This window comes from Phyllostomus discolor, chromosome 14, assembly GCF_004126475.2.
Source record: "Phyllostomus discolor isolate MPI-MPIP mPhyDis1 chromosome 14, mPhyDis1.pri.v3, whole genome shotgun sequence".
Classification (NCBI taxonomy): Eukaryota; Metazoa; Chordata; class Mammalia; order Chiroptera; family Phyllostomidae; genus Phyllostomus; species Phyllostomus discolor.
Window position 1 is genome coordinate 40,119,796 of NC_040916.2, and position 19,019 is coordinate 40,138,814.

The 19,019-nt window shown below is 49.2% G+C and overlaps 1 non-coding gene and 1 pseudogene across 1 annotated transcript; both read left to right on the top strand.

Annotated features, from left to right (window-relative positions):
• Nucleotides 1–1,578: 1,578 nt before the first annotated feature.
• LOC114488935 lies at nucleotides 1,579–2,167 on the top strand (annotated as a pseudogene).
• An 11,979-nt stretch (nucleotides 2,168–14,146) lies between these two features.
• LOC114489286 lies at nucleotides 14,147–14,275 on the top strand. Its single transcript, XR_003683852.1, has one exon. It is a non-coding gene; the product is annotated as a small nucleolar RNA SNORA33 (small nucleolar RNA).
• Nucleotides 14,276–19,019: the final 4,744 nt, after the last annotated feature.

Below are 19,019 nucleotides of genomic sequence, written 5' to 3' on the forward strand. Positions count from 1 at the left end.
TAAAAGGGTGAGAAACAGGGCGGCAGTTCTTCAAAAACAACTAGAAATCGCCGTCCAGATTTTCCCGCGTAACCCCAGAACTGCGGTAAGAGCCAGTGGTTACACTCCTGGGCGTAAGCAACGAGGCGGCAGGAGCTGGACCCCAGATCGTGCACCCATGCGCGCCCCAGCGGGATCCGCCAGAACCGCGGGCGCCGGGCGCCCAGGCCGCTGTCGCTGGGCCAGTGGGTAGACCCCACGGAATACTGTTCACCTGGCGAGGAGGAAAGCCCGGGCACACGCGACAGCGTGGGTGCTCCTGGAGGACGTTTTGTGAAGCGAAGTGCGCCCGCTACAAGGAGACACCATTGAGTGATTACATGCCCATGAGGTGCCCCGAGTTTCAGCCTGGGAAGATGAGAACGTTCCGGAAATGGGCCGGGGTGTCGGGGTGTGGGGGGGGGGATGATTCCTCAGCAACGAGAATGCACTTACAATGCCGCTGAGCTGTACACTTAACAGCAGTTACAATTGTGAATTGGATGTTATGTATATTTTCCTACAATGACTTTTGTATCCTCACCTGAGGACATTCTTTCATTATTTTTAGAGAGAGAGGAAGGGAGAGAGAAACACCAGTGAGAGGGAAACATTGATTGGCTGCCTCCCATATGGGCCGGGACCAGGAACCAAACCTGCAACCCTGGCTCGTGCCCTGGCTGGGAATTGAACCCACAACCCTTCCTCCAACCAACAGAGCCAGCCACACCGGCCAGGGCTACATTGACATTTTTGAGAAAGTACAGGGCGCATCTCAGGAGGTCCCAGGGAGGACATGAATGCGCTGAAAGCACCTGGCGCACAGCAGGTGCTCACACCAGGTGAGCTCCCTTCCTTCTGCCAAGCCCCTGCCTTGTTACCAGAGCAACTTCCATCCACAACTCCACCGTCCGCTGAGACCCTCGAGGACAGTGTGTGGGCTGTCCCTTTGTTGTCCCAGCACCCAGCAGGGTACCTGCTGCATGTATTTAGATGTTTATCACACACACAAATAAGGGAACCCCTGGGGAATTGTAGTCTTGAGACAGAGGCTTTACTTTATTTTTCTCCTCCCCCCGAGGACATTTTTTTCATTGCTCTGGAGAGACAGAGGAAGGGAGAGAGGGAAACATTGATGCGACAGAACAGCATCGATCAGTTGCCTCCTACAAGCTCCCCGACCAGGCACAGCATGCGTCTGGACCGGGGATGGAACCCACAGACTTTCGGCTGTGGGACAACGCTCTGAACCAGCTGAGCCACACCCTGGCCAGGGCAAGGCTTTACTTTTTAAAGGCGAACAATTTCATGGACCCACATGTGACCTACTAGTCAAATTTTTATATTTGAGGATAAAAATCTTATTAAGGTGCTATAAGTACAGGACTCTTGAAACTGAACTGAGCCAACACGCCGATTCTGATGCGTGTGCAGGCCTGTCTGTCGGTGGCTATTGCTCCTGGCCTGCTGGGGGTCTGGACCCCCCCCCCCCCCGTTGGCCACCACACTAATAAAGAATATGGCATTTTTTTCGGCTTTCAGCTCGGAGGAGGCGAAGGTGCAACTTTCTTTGGTTGTCCCAAATCCGGGTCATCCGACACCAGCTGCCTCCACCATGCTGCTGAAGTTCGACCCCAAGGAGATCAAAGTCGTTTACCTAAGGTGCACCGGCGGGGAAGTCGGTGCCACGTCCGACCTGGCCCCCAAGATCGGCCCCCTGGGCTTGTCTCCACAAAAGGTTGGTGACGACATCGCCAAAGCAACCGGTGACTGGGAGAGTCTGAGGAAACTGACCATTCAGAACAGGCAGGCGCAGATTGAGGTAGTGCCTTCTGCCTCTGCCCTGATCATCAAAGCCCTCAAAGAACCACACGAGACAGAAAGAAGCAAAAAAACATCAAGCACGGTGGAAATATCACTTTTGATGAGATTGTCAGCATCGCCCGACAGATGCGGCACCGCTCTCTGGCTAGAGAACTCTCTGGAACCATTAAAGAGATCCTGGGGAGACGGCCCAGTCCGTGGGCTGCGATGTCGATGGCCGCCACCCTCACGACATCGTAGATGACATCAACGGCGGTGCAGTGGAGTGCCTGGCTAGTTAAGAACTACAGAGGAAAATATTTCAATTAAAGATCACTTAACAATCAAAAAAAGAAGAATATGGCATTTTCAGTGCAGAGTGATAGCTTTTACTGCCTCTAAGGAAACCCTGAAGATGAGAGTGAATTAGGAAGATGATAAAGCACGTCTGGTCTGTCCTAAGTGTGTGCATAAAAATGCAAGTGTGTGACTCCTCTGGAGCCTTTGCCAGGGAAGAAGAATTATGGAAAACAGGCACTCCCACAGCTGAAGGGCAGGCTCTGGAAGGCTTGCAGGTCCGTTTCAGATTTTCTGGGGGGAAAAAAAGCAAAGACCCTTAGACTCCTGTGAGCAATGCCCTGAAGTGTCCCTTGGGAATAAAGGTGGCCCCAGGGTTGTGGTCATTACCAGCAAGGAAAGTCTACTTGGGAACTTTGTACACATGCGTATGAGTTTGCCAGAGCTGCTGTAACAAAGCACCACACACTGAATGGCTCTACAACAGACATTTACTGGGTCACAGTTCTGGAGGCTGAAAGTACTGCTCAGGGTGGCAGCTGCATTGGTTCCTTCGGAGGGTGTGTGGGAGACTCTTGCAGGCCTGTCCTCCAGCCTCTGGTGGTTGGCTTGCGATCTTTGGTGTTCCTTCGCTTCTGCTGACTCACTCCGGCTCTGACGTCAGCATCACGTGGTGCACATCTTTGTCCGAGTTCCCTTTCTTATAAAGTCACCAGTCCTGTTGGATTAGGGGCCCACCCTAATGACCTCAACTTAGCTAATTGCCTCTGCAAAGACCCTATTTTCAAGCAAGGTAATATTCTGAGGTACTGGAGGTTAAGACTTCAACTTGAATTTGGAGGACACGTTCCAACCCGTAACAATGCACTGCTGCTTTAGTCATTTGTTAAAATATATTTTATTGATTATGCCATTACAGTTGTCTCCTTTTTTCTCCCCCTTATTCCCCTCTGCCCTGCACCCCCCATCCCACCATCATTCCCCCACCTTAGTTCATGTCCGTGGGTCATACATATTTCCCCTACTATTCTTAACCTCCCCCTGTCTATTTTGTGCCTAGTGTTTATGATTCTTATTCCCTGTGCCTTTTCCCCCATTCTCCCTGCTCTCCCTCCCCACTGATCACCCTCCATGTGATCTCCATTTCTGTGATTCTGTTCCTGTTCTAGTTGTTTGCTTAGTTCATTATTGTTTTTCTTTTTTGGGGGTTAGTTGTTGGTAATTGTGAGTTACTTGTCATTTTACTGTTTATATTTTTGATCTTCTTCTTTTCTTAGATAAGTCCCTTTAACATTTCATATAAGGGCTTGCTGATGAGGAACTCCTTTAACTTGACCTTACCTGGGAAGCACTTTATCTGCCCTCCCATTCTAAATGATAGCTTTGCTGGTTAGAGTATTCTTGGATCTAGGTCCTTGCCTGTCATGACTTGGAATACTTGTTTCCAGCCCCTTCTTGCCTGTAAGGTTTCTTTTGAGAAATTAGCTGATAGTCTTATGGGCACTCTTTTGCAGGTAACTTTTCTCTTGCTGCTTCTAAGATTCTCTCCTTATCTTTAATCTCTGCTAATATAATTATAATGTGCCTTGGTGTGTGCCTCCTTGGGTCCAACTTCTTTGGGACTCTCTGAGCTTCCTCGACTTCTTGGAAGTCTATTTCCTTTGCCAGATGGGGAAGTTCTCCTTCATTATGTTTTAAAATAAGTTTTCAATGTCTTGCTCTTCCTCTTCTCCTTCTGGCACCCCTATGATCCAGGTGTTGGAATGTTTAAAGTGGTCCTAGAAGTTCCTAAGCTTCTACTCAGTTTCTTGAATTCTTGTTTCTTCATTCTGTTCTGTTTGAATGTTTCTTTCTTCCTTCTAGTCCAAACCATTGATTTGAGTCCTAGTTTCCTTCCCTTCACTGTTGGTTCCCTGCACATTTTTCTTTATTTCACTTAGCATAGCCTTCAATTTTTCCTCTATTTTGCAACCATACTCAACCATTTCTGTCAGCATCCTGAATTACCAGTGTTTTGAACTCTGCATCTCATAGATTGGCTATCTCTTCATTGCTTAGTTGTATTTTTTTCTGGAGCTTTGATCTGTTCTTTCATTTGGACCATATTTCTTTGTCTTCACATGCCTGTTACGTAGTCAGGGGCACCAGGGTGGGGCAACCTGCATCGCTGCATTGTGGTGCTGTATGTGGGGGAGGGGTCCGAGAGAGAACAATGGCACTTGCTGGGCTCTCTGCTGGTTTTCAGTCACTTCCTCTGATACCCACAAGCAAACTGGGCCCTTCTGGTGCTGATTCCCAGGTGGGAAAATTTGTGTACGTTCTAGGACCTTGTGGGTCTCTCTAACGAGCTCTCCTGTGAGGCTGGGAGTTTCTCCTGCTGCCACCTCAACCCTCACAGTTGTTTTCAGTCAGAGGCTTTGAGGCTTTATTTCCCCACACTGGAGCCCTAAGTTGTGCAGTCTGTCTCCCTCCCCAGTTGTTCCTCTTGGTTTATGTGCACACAAATAGGGGACCACCTGCTCCACCCGCTGCCACCTCACCAGGTCACCAACTGCCACCTTGCTGTGAGTCCTCTCTGCCCAGATGCCTGTCTCCGCCCCTCCTGCAGGTCTGAATGAATGTTTCTTCTCTAACTCCTTGATTGTCAGACTTCCATACAGTTTGATTTTCTGGCAGTTCTGCTTACTTTTTGTTTTTAAATTTGTTGTTGTCCTTCTTTTGGTTGTGCAAGGAGGCAAAGTATATCTACCTATGTGTCCATACGGGGCCACTGCTTTAATGCAAGAGTCTTCAGGGGACACTGTGTTACAGGACGTGTGGGCATGCATTCCTGTCTCCTAGCAGCATGTGCTGTTTGTTTTTTTGTTTGTTTGTTTAGATGAGATGTCAGATTTACTTTCCCAAGTTTAATCTGGCAAAACTCTAAGCATATGTGAATAAAAATAAATAGATGTAGAGTAGAATCAGGCTTTGCCATTGATGGAAAAGGACCCTGGCCAAGGTCAGTGGCATTTGAGTGGCTAAGGGGGGTGTGGGCTCCACAGTCAAGGCTGGGCTTGGCAAGTGTTTTCTGAAAAGGGCAGGATAGAAAACATCTTAAGCTTTGTGGGTTATATGGTCTCTGTACCAACAATTCAACTCAGCTATTGAAGCACGAAAACAACCAGAAACAATTTGTAAGCAAATGAATATCGTGGTGTTCCAATAAAACTTTATTTGCAACACCAGGCAGCAGGGCCAGATTTGGCCCATGTGCCTTGTTGGTCAAGACTGTTGGTTCCCCTACTGAGTCTTTGACCTTGACGCTCTTCTTCTTCTGTGTCATTCCCCACATCACATCCGCCCCCGTCTCAGGTCTTCCGCACCAGCCTCACCCTCGAGGGTTTCCTTCCGTGGGCACCTCACCACGAAGCTGTCTGCCCCTCTCTTTCACTGAAGTCTTCTGCCTCTGTTCCCCTCCCCTCTGCACAGCCTCATACTTCAGAACATCCCTTCTTCTTCACCCCAATCCTGGCATTAATTCCAGCTCCCCACCCCAGCCCACGCCCCCAAAGGAGATGGCTTCAGCGTTCACACAGGGCACTCGACACCGAGCTCGGGCCGTGCGGCGCGAATCTAACCATATGTACGCGGTGCATGTGGAAAATACTTTCAGTCCATCCATCTCGGTTTATGACCCTCCTTGGCAGCCTTTGTTCTGCGCTCACATGAGGTCCTGCCAAGTTTATAAATACTTCCTCTGAATGCCAATAAATTCAGTCTCCCCTAATCTTTCATTCCACAGATAAAATCTCATTGAGGCTGCAACAGACACTTCAAGTTAACTGTTTGCTTGATTGATCTTAACACTCTGAACAAAGGTATTTTGAGGGCCTCCTATTCATGGCTCACAGCTGCTCCTCTCAAAGACTTTTGCCTACCCACATCCGGAGAGCTGGACACGAACACACTTGGACGCTCGCCTCTCACGCTGCTCCGTTCAGTGAAGTCAGGGCCATTGATAAAATCCAGACAGTTGACCGAAGGGCCAAGAGAAAATCATTTCTCTGGACACTTGGCTGCGCCTTCTCCAACAGCAGATGAACTTACCAGCTGTAACAGAAGCGATTCTCTTTATCTGTCATAGCAGACAAGACTACCCTTTGTTCTGATGAGCCCTAAAACATCTTTCAGGCAAGGGGACGTGTCAGCAATATATTATCCCATATCTGCTTTTTCTCTTACTCTCCTCTGTAACTGGCCAGTTGCTCAGTGCAGCACCAGGCACCTAGGAGACATCTGGAAAAGGTGTCTTCTTGTTCTGCTACCACCGAGGTTGCCAACACTGTTTCCTTCCTTGTAGTAGTAACTGCTCAGTGTCACAGAACTCATTCAGCTGCTTTGTAAGTTTTCAACAGGCGGCTAACCCAGCCCTGGCTGGGTAGCTACGTGGGTTAGAGTGTTGTGTCGCTACACCAAGATTGTGGGTTCAATCCCTGGTCAGGACACATAAGAGAATCAACCAATGAACGCATCAGCAAGTGGAACAACAAATCAGTGTGTCTTTCCCTTCCTCTCTAATGATAATAATAATAATAAACTGGTTAATCCAGTCTATAGTTTTCTTAATTTTATTTTGTTGCCTCACTGATGATTGACTGATCAATCATTTTTAAAATGCAACGAAAATGATGATGCAGTTAGTATGTAGACTATAAGATGTAGGGGGGAATTACCTTTGAATTCTGTTTTATTTTTTTTTAAATTTTTAAATTTATTTTTAGACAGAGAGGAAAGGAGAGGGAAAGGAGAAAGAAAACATCAATGTGTGGTTGCCTCTTGTGCTCCTCCTACTGGGGACCTGGCCTGCAACCCAGGCATGTGCCCTGACTGGGAATCGAACCAGCGACCCTTTGGTTCGCAGGCTGACACTCAGTCCACTGAGCCACACCAGCCAGGGCTGAATTCTGTTTTATTTACCTGTTCATTTTCAAATGTGTGCAGGAAGGGAAGACCTGCAGATACAGAGCAGAAGTGGGCACTCACGGAGGCTGCAGGGCCCCGAGGAAACGGCCCGGTGCCCTGGTGGGGCCTGGGCAGACCCCCCTCTTCGGCTCCTTTCCCCTCCTTCCTTTCTCGTTGTTGCTCTTGATCTCTCCCTCTTCCTTTTCTTCTAATCCTCCCCCAATTTAAAAGCCACTTAAAAGTGGAATCAAAGGGTTATGCCTTCTTTTTCAAAGAGGATTATTACCCCCTGGATGACATTGACTAGTCATTTTTATCTTGACTCTGGTGTAGTTTAATGACTAATTACTCAAGAATAGGATCCATTTCTTGCACCCCTCGCCTGTTGCTCCCGTGTGCAGCTACAACTCTAAGTGGAAAAGAAAATGGTTTTGTTGTCAGAACAGAAGAAAGCAACGATGACTCAGGTTACTTTATCTGTCCCTTTTTTTTCTCCCACCCTCCCTTTTCTGGTCATTCATACTCAGTTGTGACCACACTCTGGGGACCACTGAGCAAGGCACTCTCTGGGGTTCCTGCTGGGGAAGGACTGACACACAGCAGCCACCTCCCTCCCGCAGAAGCCACCTGTGACCTCCCGGCCGCAGGGCCCAGGGCGGGGCTCCATACACGGCACCGTGTCCCCCAGGAAAGAGCGTTGACGGACTGAGGGGCAGATGGCCCACAGGCTGGCCCCCAGCTGGTGCACAGGGAGGATGACACCAGCCGTGCTCAGAGTCAGACAGAGCTGGCCGGGGGCGTCAAGCGCGAGACTGCCCACTGTCAGGAGCGTGGACTTGGCAGTCCCACACGTCTGGGTTCCAGCCCCGCCTCCAGCTGTTGAACCCACTGAGTGAGAGACACTGGCTTCTGACTTCATATCTCTGAGTCCCAGAGTCTTCATCTGTTAAGGCGGGAGCTGGGGCCTCTCTCTCAGGCGCCACGTGAGCATCCACGAGCGGATGGATACACAGAAAGCACCTCGCAGAGCACAGAGCAGATGAGAAACTGCAAAGACCAGGGAGGGGGCAGGGGAGGACAAGGGCAGCATCCAGGAGTTAGTCTGGGGGCCGGAGGGGGGACTGCTCTAGACAAGCCCCAGATACACAGGGCCCCAGAGGGGAAGCTGGGACCCTGGGCTTTGAGGGAGGGTTATTTTCTGTACACACTGCCCCACAGCACCATCTAGGGGCAGAGCATGCTGGGAGCAAATGAGGGTCTCAGCAGGGTCTTCGGACCCACCACACTTCCCCTGTGCCTGTGTGCCCTCTCCCCAGCCCACCTCTGCTGCCTCTCTCCAACCCCCGGCCTTTCCCTCCCCAACCTCAGTCCCTAACCTCCTCTGTCTCCTGTCCCTGGTGGGCGTTTTCCACAGCGGGGCCCTGAGCGCTCTGGACAGGACGAGTCAGCTGTGGAAGGCAGAGAATGGCCGTTCCCAACAGCTCTCCTCCCTCCACCCTGTGCAGCCGGAGGCCGACTCCGTCGATGGCACCGGAAGCCCCTGGGTGGTCCCAGCCATGCTGTCCCCATGTGCTGGCCAGGGCCTGTCGTGATGCCACGGTGCTCGGACAGCAGGGTCTTCTTGGCTGCCGCACCCACAGGCCGAGGCTAGTGGAGGGAGGGACACTTGGGCCCACTTCCCCAGTGTGACTTCGACTGGGACGCTGGTTCTCTAAACGGAGCACGAATGCTACCCAGAGGGCAGCAGCGGGGTTTCACCCAGGATGAAAACAAACACACCTCTACCAACGGAACCAAAATACAGCTCTCAAAGAGTAAAAGGCCATTTGGGCCAAGTCTGCACTTTATAAGACTTGTCGATGTCCACTCCTCATTCCAGTCATGACCTTGAAACAATGCCGGAGGCCGTGCCAGACTGCCCGAGTGAGCGTGCCAAACATACCGAGGCTCCCGATCGATGAAAAAGGCTTTGGAAGTATCTCCATGTTCCCTGGAATAAGGAGCCCTGCATCCTCGTGCTACCCAGGGCTTTACCTTCTAACCATTTTTGCCTTCAAATTTGACTCTGCTGCCTTCGGCACCGAGGATTACCTGAAGGCCTAGTTTGGGAGGTTTGGGGCTGTTAATTATTTGTATTTATTGACTGATTCACTTTACAGAGAGAGAGGAAGGGAGAGAGAGAGTCACTTTGTTGTTCCACTTACATGTGCACTCATCGGTTGTTTCTTGTGTGTGCCCTGACCAGGGACCAAACCCACAACCGTGGTGTATAGGAACGATGCTCCAACCCCCTGAGCTGACCAGCCGGGGCCCCAAGTTTAACATTCTTAATCCAACCATCTCTGAGTTACCTGAGAACAGGAAAGCTACCCCTGAGCCCCATGCAGTGCTGGACCAGGAAGAAGGTGCAGATACTAACTCTGTGGAAATATTCCAAACCAATAGGAGTGTTTATATCAATTCAGTCATTATTGCACATTGACAATGTAGTCTACCTGTGCTCTGTGCTGACTGGTAAATCTACAAGGAGCAAAACAGACCTTGCCTCTGCCCTGGCTGATGTAGCTCAGTGGATTGAGTGCTGGCCTGCAAACTGAAGGGTCGCCGGTTTGATTCCCAGTCAGGGCACATGGGTCAGGGCACATGCCTGCGTGTGAGCCAGGTCCCTGGTGGGGGGCACGTGAGAGGCAACCACACACTGGTGTTTCTCTCCCTCTCTCCATTTCTTCCTCTCTCTAAAAGTAAATAAATGAAATCTAAAAAAACAAAAACCAACAAAACAGACCTCGTCCCCTGTCCTCACAGAATTTATATTTTAGACTCTTTTATAAAATTTAACAACAATGTTTTTCAATTCTATTGTGAACAGCAGCAGAAAATAACAGGGGGGCACAAGAGAAACATGTTCTTCACCTGAATTAAAAAGTAAAGTGAGATTCTAACACCTTATTCGTTGCGTGGCCGGGACAATGGCAGCGGACTGTCACACACACACACCTCATCACATGCACGAAGGACACATTCTTTTTGAGAATTAGCTGAAACAAAAGTTGGCAGGTTTCACTATTTTAATAAAGAGAGAAAACATAGTGCAAAGTCCCTCCTGTTGATGCCTTACAGTCAGTGTGAAGAGACCCGCATGGGAGAAGACTGGAGAGCAATCCACACAATGGAGTCGCGTTCTCCTGTTACCCAGGCGAGAAAGAAATATTAAATGATGCTGAATGACGATTTCTTTCCAAATACACTTGCGAAGAGATTTTGGACCCGGGTCAGCATTCTCTCCACACCTCCTTAAATCGCTCTCGTTCTCCTCAAGGGCTAAGCCTTGCTTTCAGATCCCAACAAGTTGCGCTTGAAATAGCACCAAGCACGTTGAATGGAAGTGCTTTGAAAGCTCGGTGGGAACAGTGTAACATGAGAATGTCCTGAGACGTGCTTACCCGGTGTCACTTCCAAAACATACGTGTTTCCCGGCAAACTATGGGGTGCCGATCGAAGTCTGGGGCGGGGAAGAACCCTGAGCGTGAACTAATTGTGTTCCTGTTTAATTGTCTTTCCCCCAAACCAAATGTTACGAAGCAGGCTCCTCTGTGTAGGTGGCGGTCACTAGCAAACTGAAATTTGTTTGGGTCTTACGAACGGTCCGAGTTCACTCAGGGAGTGAGGCCCAGCACAGACCTTTAGGTCACGGCGATTCCGATCGAGGCAAACGTGTCTGTGGGACGGGTCACCTGTGTCAACACTGAACAGAACAAAATGCCTACACGGCCTTCGCATGTCCCCCTTGCTGCTGGGCATCGGTTACACGGGCAATGGAACTACTGGCCCGTGGCGTTTCCCTGGCCAGGGCACCCTCTCTCTCGGACGTCTGCCTAGGAAACGCCTAATCACGCTTCACACTTCCTTCAAGGGCCGGCCACCTACTCGGTGAAGCCATCCCTTAACTCCCAACGTGGGTGTGGCTTCTCAGGGTGCGCAGAGGATGTCATGCATGCCACGAGTAAGACAATGGCCTTGCCACACTATAATTTGGTGTGTTAATGCCAACCTCCCTCCCCGTGGCAAGTTTCTGGGTTCCAGGGCAGAAGTAGCTACCACTCTGCCGCAGACACTCGCCCGAGACCTTTGCGCGTGTGGACTCATCCAACCCCCGTCGGAACCCTTGACACAGGGTTCCCAAATGGGCTTCCCGGAGCCCAGCTCTGTTGCCACAGGTTTCACAGTACAGTGGACCCTTGGACAAGGTGGAGGTTAGGAGTTTCACAGAGGGAAGGACGGTGGCCCTTGACCTCAGCCTCTCCCTCCAGAATCACTCCCCACCCTCACCCTTTTGGCCACTGGCTTCTCAGAGCCAGTGCGCCCTACAGGAGTAACGGTAAACTGGAGGGAGTGCCCGCTTTAAGAAGCCGTGTTTATGTGTCAGTTATCTCCCTGCCGCTTGCCTGTTGCTGTAAACATAGAAGACCACGAATTGTGCGGCTGCAAATGACCTGCATTGTGACATTTTTGTGTGTTTCCCACTCTTCTCATTAGAAGTGTTTATTGGGATTTCTCTTGCCAATACAGCTGGCTGTGCCCGGGACAGCATTGGAAGGTGAGCTGTGAGATGCAAGAGAAAAGAATCTAAGCCAACAACGCAACATATACACATGCTAATATTATAAATTCTAGGTCTGTTTTGAGTCTGACCCTGTCTGTGTAAGAAAATGTTTTTTCAAAGTCCAGTGTAAAATTGTGTCTTGGGCTATATTTTTACTCACAGCTTTGGCTTATGACTTGAGTAGCTTTACTATTCAACATAGTCAATCAAATTCTGTGTTGCCGATGACAGTGATTCAATTCAGGAAACACCCTTTGTTTAAATTATACCTAAAATCTGAAAATAGTAACAATCAAATGCATGAAGGTGTTTACCTTCTGAGCAAGGTCTCCTTCGCCACCCTGTGTTAAAGTGCATTCTCTCCCTTGCCCCCATTTTATTTTTTCATATAAACTGTAACATCCCAATACAGTATACAATTTACTTTTTTTGCTTTATTTTCTGCTGTTCCCCCGTGAGCGTGTGAGCTTCGTGAGGATGAGACGTCTCGCCTGTCCTGTTCCTGATGCGTCCTTGGCATCTGCCCCAGGGCCAGGTGACGATTGTTTAGTGAAGACATAAGTTTCCTAAGTTGAAATGAACGAGCAAGAACTAAGGTTTTAAATGTGTAATTCTAATAAAGTATTACTTGTGTAAAAACATAAACTTCTGGGTGGTCTTTCCAGAACACAGAAATCACCCTCCAGTGGCACCCCTCCCACCAAAAAAGCTGCAGGTCCCCCTTGGGGTTTAAGGCACAGCACCGAGGAGTCGTGCAGAAACAGGGGTTCCGTCTGTGGATCTTGCTTTGTTGCTACTTCCGTATGCAGGAGACTTCCCTCCACGCTGACAATGCACTGTTAGGAGGGGACAGTGAGCCTTTCAGAGACGACGGAATTGTGGGCGAGCTTCCCTATGTCCCCCAGGGACCTGGCTTCCTGTCCCGGGAAACTGAGAGAAATGGCAAATTGCTACCTGTAAACTCTGGGGTTTTCTCAAGGGCGATTTCTGTGTTCTGGGAAGACAACCCAGAAGCTTATCTGCTGCAGGGGTGGGAAACCCTCCCCATCTTAGATCCTTGGCTGGGGCTCCGTGTAAAGGACAGACTAACAGGAGAGAAACTAACGTGTTTATTACCATGTGTATCTTGCATGCAACCAATGGGAGTATTCAGAGATGAGTAACTCAAAGCTGTGGCTCAGAATTCAGGCTTATTTGTATTCTCAACAAGCAAAGTTTTTGTCTTTATTTGTGGGACAGTAAATTTGTAGAGAAATTATAAGGGAAAGGAAAGAGGTTCTAGGCTTCAAGGTCAGCACAACCTAGTAAGGTCAATCAATGGGAAACTAATAGTAAATAAAGGCTGGGCAGTAAAGTTTGTTAGGAAGACACCTCCAGTAACTTCTCCAGACTGATAAATTATCCTGGTGACTATATTATAAATATAAATGTAAGTATAAAATATGTGATTGATTCGGCAAAGCTGTGGAAAACATCTCCTGTGTCCCTGTGTCCCGAGTCCTTGTGTCACTCAGGATATTTATGGACCTCCTCAAAGTCGATTGATTGCTCTCACGACTTCGAGCAGCGCGGGATCTATCGAGAGACGCTGGGTGACCCGCAGAACTGGGTGGGCGGGAGCCCGGGCTCTGGGCCAGACTTGCCGGCATGACTCCTGGGCCACAGAACTGTAGGGAGAGGCCAGTCCCCCCACTGGCCTGGCGCCGACCCCGTGCAACTCATTCCAAACCCAGTCTCGCTCAGGTGACTCTGACGCATGGGATCTAAGTCACCAGTCTGCCTTCTAGCAGTAAGGAGGCTAGAAAACAGAAAAAAAATTAAAAATCTGCTTTGGGAAGACAGGATTCACCAGGTGGGAAATACCAAAATGTGAGGAGGTGTAATCACTGGGGACAGGTACAGATGACAGACATCACTACACAGGTTACCTCCCCTGGGGCCCTACTCAATGAAACGTATTTTATCAGAGGAGAATCTTATTCCAAAACCGTGCCTGTGTGAGACTGAAGCGAATAGCAGCAGTGATCTGGGCTATCGTCCCTTCGTTAGTCATTTCCCAGTTAAGTGTGGGAAGCTTTTCTGGCAGAAATGACTAGAATCTCAAAGGCTGGTGAAATCCTTAGTAATGATAGCTATCATCTAATTCATGTTTATTGTATGTCAGGCACCATGCCAGGGCCTTTGTACACGGGAAGAGAAAGAAAACTTGCTCTTAAAAATATTACCCACACCAGAAGGAGGCAGGTAGTGGGGGATTTACAACAGGGAACTGGCGTGTGCGGCTTGGGGCTGGCGCCCGGGTCTGAGGCCCATGAGGCAGGCTGTCGGCGAGGCCGGCTGGGCCGGGCTGGAGCCCCACGTGGGTGGAAACTCATCTCCTCCAGAGAGGCCTCAGTTCCGCTCCAAACCTCTCAAATGATGGAGTCAGGCCCTCCCAGATCTGCTGCGGGGTTGTCTCCCCTACAAAGATGACCCATGGTGAAGCCAGCCAATGCGTCTGCTCACCTGCATGTGTTTCTGCAGAAATTTTCAAAAGTTGGCAATAGTAAAGCCATGTTATCAGCCTTAAAGATATCGAAGTCATTAAGGTCCCTGGAAATGGCTCTAAGGGCTGGGTGGGGGTGGGCTAATGAGGGGAAGGGGGGCACTTGTAATAGTGTCAATGATAAAAATAAAGCCCCCCCCCAAAAAAAAAGAAGAAGAAAAAGAAACTGGCCATGAGAAAAAAAATCAACCGATTATGGACTTTAAACACATCTCCAAAATCCCTTCTCAGCAACACCGATATTAGTGTTGGATCGACTAGTTGTTATTGCCAACATAAGCTAAACTGACCCGCACACCTACCTACTGCCAATCATCCAGAAAACATAGAGGACACTTTTTCCTTTTCAAACTGTGACAGAAAGTTTAATTAGAAAGTCACAGAGGTAGAGGAAGTGAGCCAGTTAGGCTGTGTGGGCTCAGGAACAAGTCACGGAGGACAAAGAGGGGCCCTTGGAGCTCCGGAGAAAGAGCGGCAAGGGCAACGCGCCTGGGGAAGGGGGTGGGGAAAGGCGGATGCACTCCAGAGGGAGAGAGAACCACACTGGGTCCTCCGTCCCGAGGACCTTCAAGGGTGCGGATCTTAGGGGAGGCCCCAGCGGAGCATCTCAACAGAGGAGTCATCAGCTCTTCCAGGTGTGTCTTTTCGGGATCGTGGTCTCTACTGATCGGTCGGCACCATGGCATGCCCAGTCCCGCCTCGCTGCTTTTCTGGACATGGAGCCTGTCCCACTGCCTTCAGGCTCTGAATGTGACACGCTCTGGCCGGTGGACTGTGGACATCCCTGGGGAGCTCTGAGCGGCCTTTGACCTGAGGGTCTGCCAGCGCTGCTGCTCTTGTGTCGGCCACACGAATGGCACGTTGAGGTCAGGGCTCTCCTTTCCGTCTGAGTCCGTTCCGGAGGCTGGGAGGACGGAGTCATGGCGTCCACGTGGTCAGGTCTGTGTCTGATGGGGACCCAGTTTCTAGTTCCTTCACGGCCGTCTTCTCGCTGTGCCCTCACGTCTCACTTTGGGGAGATGGTTAATAAACGTCTTCAGTTATGCAGAGCAGGCCAGGCTAGAACGGGAGTCACTGGGAGAAGAAAGATTTACACGCTTTTAATGAATTTCCTTCCTGAATTCACTCAACGCGTGGTTACTGAGTACCTTACTGAATGTTATTGCTCTTGATGCTTGAAATACATCAGGAAATACTATAAAACAGACCAAGAATCCAACCTGCGTGGGATTTATATTCTTTGTATAATAGAATGGGCGGCAGTTTTGAGTTTTCTTTTGGCAGCTGGAAGAGACTGAAGTCGAGAGGCCGACATCCAGGGAAAGGGCTGAGGGAGGCAGGTTCCGGGATGGGTTCCAACGAGGCGGGGCGGCCGAATGCAGGCCCGGCTGCCTGCTGCCGCCTCGGAAGCCGACACTCAAGAGACAGGTGCGGGTGTAAAGGGAAGAGGTTTCATTTCAGGCGCCAGCCACCTGGAAGATGGGGGACTCGCACCCCAAAGCCTGTCTCCCTCGCAGTGGAGGTAGGGGTTGTCCTCAGGAGGGGGAGGGGAACGGAACAGCGACCAAGGGAGGGGGTTGAAGAGCTCTCTGCGTGCAGGTGAGCACGGTGCATTCTGGCGAGGACAGTGACGCTCCAGTGCATGTCACCTTGGCTTCACATTGTCCAGGCTTTCCTCCCCCCCGGCTCCAGGGCTGAGGTTCACCCAATCTCCCAGAACTGGGAGGCCTGAAGGTGGGGGTCTGTAGATTTTGAAGTCAGTCCCTAGGATTCCTATACAACCACGCCGTTCATCTGCAAGCTGCGCATTAGTCAGACTCCACACTTACAGAAACGATGTCAAAAGAATGGTGGGGTGGGTTGCCACTCCCGCCATGACAGTGGCAGGTTGGGACCCAGGTACTGCTGACTAGCCGGGAGCCCTTTCATGCTGCTTACAGACACTAGTAGATAAAAAGAGGGCAGAGATGGGCTCTCAGGGGCCCTCTTCCTCAAGGATGCCCAGATGATCACGCTGCAGCTGCCTGTATTTCCCAAGGGGCGGCAATTTGGATGGACTTTGGATGGGAGAAGGAACTCCGGGTGCAGCCTAGGATTGGGACGGCCTGGCAGAGGGTGGCAGGTGTATTCTGTGGGTGCTCCAGAGCAGGGGCGTCAACCTCATTTTCCCCAGGGGGCCACATCAGCCTCACAGTTGCCTTCAAAGGGCTGAAATAATTTTGGGACTGTGTAAATGTAACTACTCCTTAACTGTTAAGGGGTTGAAATTACATTCAACCCTTTGAAGGCAGCCATGAGGCTGGCATGTAGCCCCCAGGGAAAATGAGTTTGACACCCCTGCTCTAGAGGGAATGAGCTCTGAGGCAGAAGCCTGCCATTTTCCCAAAGTTGTGTAGCTTTTGTATCTTACGTTGTTTTAGTTTGTAAACGAATCTTATAGAAATAAGATAATTAAAAGCTAACAGGGGGAATGACAGGAGAACTCAGGTGTTAAAGAGTTTAGCCATAGCCCTGGCTGGCGTAGCTGTAGCTCAGTGGATTGAGCACAGGCTGGGAACCAAAGTGTCCCAGGTTCGATTCCCAGCCAGGGTACATGCCTGGGTTGCAGGCCATAACCCCCAGCAACCGCACATTGATGTGTCTCTCCCTCTCTCTCCCCCTCTCTCTCCCCCTTCCTTCCCTCCCTAAAAATAAATAAATAAAATCTTAAAAAAATTTTTTTTTCTTAAAAAAAAAAAAAAGAGTTTAGCCTTAACCGACAGGCTTAAGTGACTAATACAGGTAGAAAGCTGTCGCCCAAGACTGGGGAAGCTTCTACATAGAGACTCCTTTCCTTTCTCACCAAACCTCTGCCTCTGGAATTTTGCCTGGAGGGTGGCGGCAGGCAGTGGGACCCCACTTGCTCTTTGGGGACACACCTGTAGTCCTGTCTGAATAGCTAAGCACTGCCATCTGGCTGGGTTGACCATAAAGCGAATCATTGCAGGCAGATCATCGAAGTGACCAGAAACCCCAGGAATCCTCTGAAAATTGAGAATGAAACAGGACTCTTGCAAGATGGAGCTTGAGGCAGCTTATTCAACTATTGAGTATTAAGGGAGAAGAAGATAAAATGCTTGGAAATACGCCCCAGGATGACTGGGTGTCCTATGAGTGCCGCCCTGGCAGGTCCACCCAAAGACGGCTTCCAGCGTTTGACTCACTATTTACTATTGATCAGGATGCTTTACAAGTCCCTGAGGATGGATGTTATCTTGTAGAAAATGATTCTTATTGCAATGCAATTATCATTTTTTTGTTTTTAAACATCCTCACCTGAGGATATGTTTATTGATTTCTTAGAAAGAGAGGGAGGGAGAGAGAGAGAAACATAGATGTGAGAGAGAAACATTGATAGGTTACCTCCTGTACACTCCCTGACTGGGGATCAAACCTGCGACCTGGGTGTGTGCCTTCACTGGGAATCATGGGACGATGCTCCAACCAGCTGGCCCACCCGGTAGCCAGGGCTTTTTTCCAGTTTTAATGGGAAGTAGTTGACACAGAGCATCATGTAAGTTTACATTGTACAGTGCGATTTATCCTACTTAAAATGATTACCACAACAAGGTAACATTTATCATTTCATACACAGATGCATATACGTACATTTTCCTTGTGATGAGAACGCTTAGGGTTTATTCTCTTAACTTTCAGATACATCACACAGCCGTGGGAACTAGAACTGTCATGTTGTACATTACATCCCCAGTCCTGTGTATCTTACAACGGGAAGTTTGTGCCTTTTTATTTTTATTTTTTATTTAGTTGGTACCTTTTGATCACCTGTATCCAAGTTCCTCCCACAAACACCCACCCCATGACCACAAACCTCTCTCTCTCTCTTTAGAGTCTGGCTTTGTGGATTTTTTTAAGATTCTACATATAAGTGAGATAATTCAGTATTTGTCTTTCTCTGATTTATTTCGCTGAGCCTAATGCCCATAAGGTCCATCCATGTTGTCACAAGTGGCAAGATTTCCTTGTTTGTTATGGCCGAATAATACTCCATTGTGGATATATATACCACAACATTTTATCCATTTATCTGTTGATGGACACTTAGGTTGTTTCCAAGTCTTGGTTATTATAAATAATGCTGCAATGAACATAGGGGCATCTTTCATGTATCTTTTTGAATTAGTGTTTTGGATTTCTTCAAGTAAATACCCAGAAGTGGAATAGCTGGATCATAAGGCAGTTCTATTTTTAATTTTTTGAGGAAACTCCATACTGTTTCCCACGGCGGCTGCACCAACGTACATTCCCGCCGACAGTGCACAAGGGTTCCCTTTTCTCTGTGTCCTCACCAGCACCTGGTATGCATCGTGTTCTTGGTGCTAACCATTCTAACAGGCGTGAGGTGTTATCTTATTGTAGTTTTGATTAATGAAGTATCTTTCCTCATATAAGGAAACCAGAAGATGTAACCTCAAAATATGTTTCTTTGGCCTAGGAATGATTTTGAAGCAAAGCCACCGAAACCCAGGGATTCGGGATAACTAAAAACAGGGCAGAAGATTTCCTTTTGTGAAGGAAATTTCCATCTGTAAAAGGCATCCCTGTGGGTGAGGTACTACACAGCATCACTGAATCACCTTGCTTACCGCCCTTCTCCTGCTCATTTTCCATGAACTTGCCTCCCCTACCCCCTCTCAAACTGTCCAGAAGCCCCCCACTCACCCCTTGTCCCGTGTTGCATAAGATGATGCATAAACCCAAGTTCCAACCACCCCGCTCCCACGTGTAAGCACCTTGCACCTGCTAGTG